Source organism: Zonotrichia albicollis, chromosome Z (genome assembly GCF_047830755.1).
Source record: "Zonotrichia albicollis isolate bZonAlb1 chromosome Z, bZonAlb1.hap1, whole genome shotgun sequence".
NCBI classification, from domain to species: domain Eukaryota; kingdom Metazoa; phylum Chordata; class Aves; order Passeriformes; family Passerellidae; genus Zonotrichia; species Zonotrichia albicollis.
Window position 1 is genome coordinate 39,044,040 of NC_133860.1, and position 10,561 is coordinate 39,054,600.

Below are 10,561 nucleotides of genomic sequence, written 5' to 3' on the forward strand. Positions count from 1 at the left end.
CTCTTTTATTTCCAGAGATTTAGCAGTAAATATAAAATGCATATTAATCCTTGGGGCATATCTTCTATTTGGTGATGAGGTCTATTTAGGTCGTACCAGTAAAATAATCTGTTCCCTTGTGATGTTACTGTTGGAATCCTGGATGGTAAGAATTTAAAACTTTCTGCACTTAAAGGCACAGACCCACAAGGGAACACTGCAATTGATGTGAGGCTGTGGAGAAGACTTCCAAAACTGATTGATAGCACTGGGATTACAGGTGTGTGGTTAGTTAGAAGGGTGTAATGTCACAGAGTGGAAAACTTGAAGCTGGGGTTTTAGAATATAGAAATAAATATCTAGCAAGATGGAGGTTTTAGGCCAGAGGCAGGTTGTTCTTCTTTACATTTTTCTTCTTCATCTTCTTCTTCCTTCTTTTTCATGGCTTTGGGTGGCATTTTTTAATTGGACAGAAAAGTCTGCATTGTGGGCTCTGTGAGATCAGTTATTGGGTTAAAAGGGAAAATAATCTAGGTGTCAGTTCTTAATTACATAGTTTAGTCTTAAAAGACCTTGTAACGAGAGATTGTTAGCCATTTTGTGCCTTCTAATGAAAGGCTGCCAAATTCATAGTTGTGAGACTGTTTCACTGATAAGAAATAATAAACACCTGAGTCCAGACATGAACTACTGTCTCAAGTGCCTTCAATCCTGGCCTCAAGAAACCAATGGTTACTTACCATGGAAAAGCCAAAGCTATGCTTTCCATGTAATGATATTATCCATCATGGGTGGGGACCTTGTATTTTTATGTATTTATTCACTTTTTTTCTTTTTTAGAATTTACATTTTCATTTTCTGCAAGGTAATGAGCAGACAGTTTTTAAATTTTAGGTCAGATATGCCTAGGTAATATATATTATTTTATCTTGTTTCTTTCTAGGTTCTGTCTTTGAGTGCCATTAGAAAAATGCATTCTAGAGTTTTGCTGACTTTTATTAAAGCCAGAAACCTAAGGGACAGTGAGGGATTTATTTTATGCCCTCTGTTAAATTTTGTGTTTTCATTGTTGATATGACAACATGATGATATAAAGTTTAGATGCATATTAAGAAAAAGTTTCTTCATCTGTCGAGCATTGGAACTGCCCACGCTGCCCAGGGAAGTGGCTGAGTCACCGTCCCTGGAGGTCTTTGAAAGGTGTGTAGATGTTGTACTTAAGGACATGGTTTAATGGTGGGCCTGGCAGTGCTGGGTTAACAGTTGAATTCAATGGTCTTAGGAGGCTTTTCCAACCTAAATGATGCAATGATTTCCAGACTGTGTTTATCTAGATTGTTATTTGCAACAAGGCTAGTCTGACCAATGTGTCAGGGAAATGTGTGTGGGAAATGCAAAAGGGTTTTTGATTGCCTTTGTTGCTCCCAGTTGTTGCTACCAGTAGAGTGTGAAGTGTGAGAAAATGGAAATAAAGCAGTGGAGGGGGCAAAGCTGCTACTATAATGTACTGCAGGCCTCTTGTAGAGTCACTACTTTCTATTAAATCCTGCTTCTCTGTCAGAGGTGGTGCTCAAGCATTGGCTCCACCCTGGTGAGATGCCAGGTAATGTCACAGTAAAATAGCATTATTGTAAGAATGCTTCTCTTTCCCAAAGTGCTGCAAGAAAGTGAAAGAGAAAAATCATAGTAGTATTGCTCTCTGAAGATGTGATTTTTTGGTGGAAATATTAGCTACATACTATTGTGTAGGTAGTGTCAGGATCAGAACTGTCATTTGCCTGTTGGAAAAAGAACTCAGAAACTAAGATGGAAAAAAATTTTTTTCTACCAGTAAGAGAAATTTTCCAGCTGTGGCATCTGTAAGGATCATGCCTTCCTAGCAAAGCAAATTGCAATATGCACAAATATTGGTTATGTTGATCAAAAGCCTCCAGGGTTTAGACCTGTCCCCAGCAGAGAAGAGTGACATTTATATGAAGTATTCCAACTACCTCTGTCCTTTTCTCTCTGTGCATTCCACTTTTCACTGTAGTATAGCCATTGCGCCTCTTCTGTCCTTTCAGTGGGAATAATGATGAAGATGGGATGGGTCACTATAAATGTATGTACAGGGGCAATTTTTCTGTAAAAAATGATTCTTCCTGGAACCATACAAACCCAGATGTTGCAATGGCAGAGAAACATATGCTAGTGAGGACTGAGACAGCTCTGTGGATAATCATAATTTGTTTTCCACTAGTGTTCTAAAAAAGAAAGATTAAATGCTGAAATATATGAGTCAACTCAATGGAGAATTAGGATATTATTGACACTGACTCTGTCGTCATTATGCTGTGGCACAGAAGGGTGCCATGATGTGAGGACAAATGACTAAGGAACAAAATTTCCTAGATGAATTATAGTACTTCCTTGCAGGGAAAATTGTCTGGTTGTCCCACCAAACTTGTGGGATTCAAAATTGTCTCCATCATGCCAAACGGAATGATTATTTAATTGTGGAAGAGTCTTAAAATGGACCATCCTGACAGGATGCTTCAGCTGATGGTGGTGGCTTAGAACATACTCAGTTTCCTAAAGTAAAATTTAAAACATCTAACTTTGATTGGAAAGTTTGAATGCATCTTAGTACACACAATATAAGAAAACCTAAACCCTAGGTATTTGCTTTCAACTTTTACTGCAGTGTTTTAAAATATACTTGCTACATTTTCTGAGGATTTCTAAGTCTTCAGTCAGGATCAGCAACAGGCAGTACTGCAAAAGACAGCAAAACAGCTCTGCATTCACTGACTGAACTCCCAGTGCTTCAAGGCTGTTTGTACAGGCAGATATTTGTGCCAGCAGTAAGATTCTTGCAGGACTGTGTCCTCAGTTTAGAAGTAATATATCAAACAGAATAAAAAGAACCTGTGAAACATGAATGATCTTGCCATACATTTGTTTCTATTGTTAATGTAGATGAGGATGTTCATAGCATCTAAAAGACTACATTTTTGGCTTCAGCACAAGAAGCTGTTTTATGTATGAGCTGTATGTAATTATATTGAAAACAAACTTTGCTTCAAGAACATTTTTTGCTCCACTCTGCAATAACACAAAGGGCCTTTGTTATGTTCTCATCAGGGTTATTTATGGATTGCAAAGGACTTACCAAAGGACAGTTTCATCTGATGGTATTCATCCACTGACCCAAATTTGAATGTAGTGACTTATATTCATATTAATCATAATTACTAATACGATCCACCAGACAAAAATTTCTGAAACAAGAAATGGGATTGCTCTATAGATTGAGACCTGGAACAGCAATACAGAGTGGTGTTTCAGATCCAAGGCTTTGAATGTGCCAGAATGGAAAATGTAACAAAAGGCTTTGCATAATTCACATCAATTATAATCATCTTCACTTGAATTGAAAATGAAGCTCTTGATCTCTTAAAAAGGGGGGAAAAAAAGTCACAGAGAGGGAGCTAAGTAGATCTTGGGAAAAAGAAATCCCAGAGCAAAATGTGTTTGTGAATATCTGCCAGAAGCTCCTATAGGACATTATGAAGCCAGGTAAGGGTGCTGTGCTTTCCTCTGACTTGCCTAAACAGCCATTACATTAAAGGATTACTTTCAGAAATCCTCCTTCTCCCAGATTTTTCCTGCCTGACCTGCAGGACTTGGGAAGCATCCAAAGACAGCTTTCTGTTCTTCTTCAGCCTCAGCGTGACAATGGACAAGCTCTTTAGGGCCTCAGTCAGACCGCGTGCTGTCAGTACAAGCCTCTGGTTTTGCAACTGCCATGGCATCTGCCTATAAGAGTGTGCCACGCAGCAGTGCAGAGCACTATTTATACAAAACTGGAATATCCAGCTTCCAGAGGCACTAGTGGACAAAGTATTTATGATAGTGAAGTAAATTTATATGACCCAGTCTGAATGTTGCCCCTGTTCATTCTTTTGCTTTGGCCTCCCAGATGTAAAATAGATGGTCAGTGTTTTTTTACCTCACTGGGTGCCTCTGAAATTAAGGACTTTAAAAGAATATGAATCACAGAGATATTGCAAGAAGGGAGGTTATATAAATGTAATCTAATTATATAACCTTCTTCAGATGAATTACACTTTCATTACCATAGCCTTCTGCTACGTCCTTGTTGTTTATTTGAATTATTAGTGGTTGTAGGGACTAGATGTTATTTCAGATGATGAATCCTAGTCTTACTTCCTTTGCTTAATGAACAATTTTTTTGGGTCAGAGAAAGTGCTGGGTCACATATATTTAATCCATAGTTGAGAACACTCAATGCTTCTAAACATCAGGCCCAGTTTTCTGAAATGCAAAATTTCTCTAATGTAGTACCTTCTTGAAGTTTCCCAGATCTAGTAAGACCTATATCTAACATTTAACTCTAAGTTTGTTGTCACCCTACAGGAATTGCAGCAGACATTGTTTGGATAGAAGGAGGTAAGCTCAGGAAATAAGCAGAACAAAGTGGCATTATCATCAAGACACTGTTTACAAACTATTCCTTGGCATCAGACTGTTCTTTAGTATTAACCAAATAGTTAGCTATAATAATTAGATGTTAATTTATTCTTAACCAACAGGAGCAGATTCTAAGCAGGTTTTCCTTGTTCTGCATGTTCGATGATGTTGTTCTGTTGATTTCTTTAGAAGCCACTGAGGGGCAGCAGGTTTTCACATGGGAACAGGTTTTCATGTGTAAGGAAGTCTGGAGCTGTGAGTATTGTACATTTGATTATTTTAATGAATTCCATGCATCAGATCACTGAAGGCTATAGCAAAGGTTTCACTGTGTTCTCCTGTAAATGAACGTGATTTTTTTCTTGTTTATGGAATTTTAATGTATTTTTTCTTCATGAGCAGAAAAAACCTGAAGAATGTCCCACAAGTGTCTGCAAAGCCCCATTTATGGCTGTAGGGTGCCTGTAGGATTGAATTAATAGGTTAGTTTGTCACATGCACAGCACACATTTTGGCACTACTTTTAGAAAGGAGGTCAAGACATTAGGACAAAATATGATAAGAACTTTGATTTATTATTTAGGTTTATTACAGCTAACATGCTGACTAATGGAATAGGCTATGTGTCTCAGAAATCTCTGTATGCTTCAGATACATAAGTAACCAGACACTCTGATAAAACAGATCCTTTTGTAGTCAGACTATTAAGCTTGTCCATGAACAGTAAAGACATATCCAGTAGTGAACACAATATATTCTTGGTCCTAGTACCTCTGCTTTCTCCAGCTACCTTATGTGACTGTCTGTTGGCTTTGATCCTGGCTGCAGGGACTCACACCAGCCCACAGGTCTGGAGTGAAGCCCTTTGGTTTGTCAGCATTGGATGCTCACCCGTGTGATTTGCCCAGTTGTTAATAACCCAAGGGAATAGTCATTTAGATCCCTATTTTTTTCCACGTATGAGAACAAAATAGCTAATCAGGTTGGCAGAGGAATTCTGCATAGCTTATGCATGAAGATTTGAACCAAGGGCTAAATCCTTTTTCAGCCAAATGATTTTCTGCATGCACTTTGAAAAATACTAGCAATTAATATTTGGACATACTCCTATCTATGTCCTTTCTGTCCTTAGCTGAGGACAATTTCCAGACACAGCTTTTCAGTAATACCTCAGGACACTCTAAGCTAAGCATTCTCGTAAAAATTACACATAAAAACCAAAAGTCTGACTTACTATGTTGTTACACCTTGGGCAGTTTGTAACAATTCTGTAAAGCATAAAAGTAAAGATTTTAATTTAATTCTTTACTTTCATACTCTTATGCAGCCATTCTTCCACAGGATAACATGACAAAACTGATAAACTATTTTAATTTTCTAGCCAAAAGTAACTGGAGTATGGCCTGGCCACGCTCTCACACCTTTGCAATGTTTTATATTCCCACATGTAGGAAGTTTTATATTCCCACAGGATGGATAAGGTGCACCATTATGATACAGGAGGATTGCTTCATTCCTAGGCAAAACAGCTAATCCTGTTTGCGTCCCTTTGTGCCTCGATATCACGTGAACTGACTGGAGCATGTACAGCTTCAGGTCTGAAAAAACCCCCCAGCAAATTGTCTTTCAGATCAATGGTGCAAATACTAATTATCTTTAAGAGTCCTGTCTGCCTGGAAGAACCAGCAGAACCAGTCACATTAAACACAGGTGTAGCAGTATGAGAGTAGGGTGGAATAACAATGATTTGTCTGAGACAAGAATTCTCACATGAATAGAAGCATTAGGAAAAACAGAAGATTTAAAGAATACATCCTCAACTTGTTGTTCAGTTATGGGGCAGTTTTGCCAAAATAACAGAGAAAAACCTTTCAAGGTATACCCTTGCAGGAAGCAGTGTCTATAGAGGACATGGATGTTCATGCCTATCACATCTAAATTCTGCCTGGTCGTGTGGTAGACGTAGTGATGTACCTCATTTAATATTGCTCACAGTGCCTCTTTGCCTCTGTCCTGTCCCTGTTTCAACCTTTCTCTCCTTTGTCCATTCTCTATAATTTAAAATGGTAGTCTACACTGTACATAATTTGATTTTTGTTAAGATGAGAGCAGACCTGGCCATTTTCAATAAAAAACTTTAGTCCAGTCAGTCCTTTTATTCAGGAAGTAAAATAATACTGAAATGTTGCACAACTGGAGACTTAATTAGCTTTTACAGTTCTTGTAAAGAAGACAGTTCCTTGTTTAGTAGCAAATACAGGCGTAATTAAGCCTTTTGTGAAGTTAAATTGGAATTAGCAGCTATTGTGGTTTGTGTCCGTGCGCGCAGATGTGAGGGGCCATCAGAGGGCCCCTCCTGCCCAGCGCTGCGGCCGCGCACAGCGCCACCTGCAGGCAGCGTGCGCACAGGCTGCTCCAGATCTGCGCTTGTTAAGTACAATTTACTGAGATTTCATCATACAGAAAACATCAGAGAAAAAAATTATATACTGGAAAGCATGATTTTTTAAAAAAAGCCTTTGCCTTCATAGGATACACCTTTGATTCTCCATGGGTCTGTAATACTCTGATGCTCCGGTGAAGTGCTTTTTTAATAAAACCCTTTGTAGGAAGAGCCAGCAGGATATTCCAGGAAAACAGCTGACATAATTGAAAAGAACATGCAAAATTTGCTGCATGGAGCAGAAAAATAGCGCTGCTTGACCTAAAGTATGATCTAAAGTATTCTTGTTTTTTCTCTTGGGTAGAACTGACCTATTTTTTGTTTGTTTGTTTGATTGACTGATTATAAATAAAAACTGATAGAGAACTTCCTTCTCATGTTACAGTTGCCACTTGATCTCTTTCTTCAATTGCACAAAAACAATAACATGCAAATGTTTGCAAATGACTGCCACAAAACATTTTTGAACCACCCAGTGACAACTGGCAAAGCTTGTAAAGCTTAGTTTGATTGATGCATGTTTGCTGTTGCTTTGTCAATTCTAAGTCATACTTCTCCCCATTCCAAACATACCCTTCTCAATCTGCTTTGAAATTCCTACTCTCCACTCTGATAGCATCAAGTCCTATTACCCAAATTTGTTTTTCTTTCAGATACACAACTTTACTAGACACAGAGGCTCTGAGTTGTAGTTGACCAAAATATATGGGAAGTCCATCTTCAGATTCCCTAATGTATGGACGTAATTGATTGCTGGCTCTCTCAGGAGTTGTGCATAGGAAAGTACACACACTGGCAAGATTCAGTATCATGATTTCCTAAAATTTGTGTCAAATACTATCTATCTGAATAAAGTGGAACATAAGAAAAAGGTAACAAAGAACTTTGTAACAGAGCAAGCTGCTGAAATAATGTATTTTACCGTAATATTCTGCCCTATATAATTTCCCATAATATTCTGTCCTATTTCACTGGTGTCTATACTTAATTAAATGCAGGATTAAAGTAGATTAGTTTATGTTCAATATTTTTTTACATCAATGGAGCAGAACAAGACAGATACATGAATCCACTTCGTTCGACATTTAGATTTTAAAAATGTCACTGAACCTGCCATTGCATTTGTGAATAGAGTTGAAAGAAAGGCGGAGCCATTAACTGCTTTAGGAAGAAATTTGTGGTAACTGAAGATGTCAGATTTAGTAGAAATCTTAGAAAACTTTCTTTTCAAAAGAGCAGGGGGGGAGAAAAGCTGTGTTTTCTGCAAAAAAAAAGTGTGTTCTGTTACTAACTCCCAATTTTCCTTTTTTACAACACCCTCCTTGCATTTTTTGGTTTACAGATAAATCAGACCAACAACTGACCATTACACAGCAGGTTTTTAGGCCTTTTTATGCGTTAAATTTTTGGAAACTTCAGAGCTTACTTAATATGTAGCCATCTCCTAATATGGCTAGATAGCTAATAGTTTCTGAAGTGTATGGTTTGTCCAGGTCCCTCTTGGCCTGACATTCGGTGTTATGAGTAAGAATTATTCTTTAGATGTTAGAAATGTCAAAGACTTTAGCTTTTCACTCCTGGATCTGTGCTTCTGATATTCAGATCACTTCACTTCAGCTCACAGATAAAAAACCATAGGAGACAGCAAGGTCTGGATAAAGATCTGATGGAGGTGATTTCTGGGTACATGATGAATCATAGACTCAGAGGGAAGAATGAATGAACAGGGTATGTTTGATTGAGAGAAAAACAAGGAGTGTATTTAAGTCTTCAAATGTACAACAGACTTTAGCAAAGGAAGAGATTCTTCGTGTCTTCATGTCTCTAACGAGCTGTAAAGAAATAATGGAGAAAAACAATGAAAAATAATAGAGAAAGAATAAATTCCACCAAGGAACATTCAAATTAGGAAAATTTTGTTAAGGGTGAAGTAACCAAACACAATCCTTGGGGGTCCCTTCCAACTCCAAATATTTTGTGTTTCTGTGATTATAGACATTGAACTAACCTGATGTTGTCATGGAAGCTACATCATTAGATTTATTTCCAAACAGGTTAAGAAAACACCTTGCCCTACAAATAAATGATCCTTAGGGTACTAAATACAGGAGCTAGCCCTCTAAAGCCCCTTTCACCTCCTAAAGTTTTCAGAAAGGCTTTCCAGGGAACCAAATTTCCTAGGACGGTGCTGTTGGCTTTTCTAATTTCCTTAACAAGTCATGTAACTAACCATTAGAAACATGTGAAAATCTAACCATTTCCTTATGCCTAAATTGTTACACAGAAACAAATGGGAAAGAAAGCTTCGTAGCCCGGTTGGCTTTGCTGGTTGGTGGTTTTTTGAGTTTGGGGTGTTTTTTTGAGGACAGTGGTGTTGGATTTTTTTGGGTGGAGTTTGGGTTTTCTTAGTGGATTGAGTTTATTAGTGATCAATAAAGCATACTGAAATTGTTTCCATCCCACTGGAAATTCCTTTATAAGTCCAGCCTGTGATATGAATAAAACAGGGAATGTTTGTTTCACCCTGCTCTTGGTCCAGCTCTCATGTTCCATGTCTTTAAATGGCCTTTAAGTATTTCTCATCATAATATGTTAAAATTCATCCTTTTCAACTGGATACCAAAAATTCAAAAATCATATTTTCTTAAATACCAGGTTCTTTTCAGTATTCTGTGTTGTGAAGTCATTCATTTCAATACAAATTTTTGCACATTATGATGGTTTCCAAAAAATCAGCCCAGCTACTCATATAGTTAGTGTATGATGATCAAACAGCATTCTGTGCAACAAGAAGTCCCTAAACAGGTAATAATTGTTCAAACCACCTCTGTACTGGTTGTAGCCTTTGTTTTAGGCCACCTAATCAAGCGTATGTTCTTAATGCTACATGCATTTTGATGATGATCGAAGATCTGCCATTCCTGTTTTACAGATTTTGCAATATTCACTCTCTGCAGAGGTAATGTTGAGAATCACTTAGGAAGGAAAGGAGTTTATAAAGCATATAAAGTATATACTCAGATGCTTTCCAAATAATCTGCATTTTAAAATATCAATTTTCTTGGTTTGTCTGCTTTTGTCTTTCAGGCCAAATTTCTAACTAGTAAGTGTTTTAATATGTTTTAAGCCTGGGGAAGGCAGGCTTAAACCTGTCTGCCAATAACAGTCAGAAAAGGATGCATTAAGTTTCTCACTGAAGTGCTGTCTATGTAAGAGTTTCCTGAACTGCAGAATGTCAGCATGGATAGAAACAAGGAAATAAGCTTATATAGAAACAAGGAAATAAGCTTATACATGAAAAGTAGTCTAACTACATCTTTCAACACTGACTGTGAGAATGAGATTTTCATAAAGGTAGTTGCCTTCATGTAGGATGGGTGAAAATTCATTCTAAACAGAAATTGAAGTTGGGTGGTACTTACAAAAATGAATGATGGAAATATGGGGTTTTACAAGTTCTAAATATAGTGGTACCCTTTCTATGAAAACCTTATCTCATTTGAAAACAAATCAGTGTACAAATTCCATGGGTTTTCTAAACTTGAATGGATTGATCTATTTCCTAACAGAGTTTTTCATTTGTTAAAACTAAGATTGCAGAATGAATCAATCAGATTAAAAAAAACCCAACAAAAGACAACAAAAAACCCCCCAAACATGTGTACT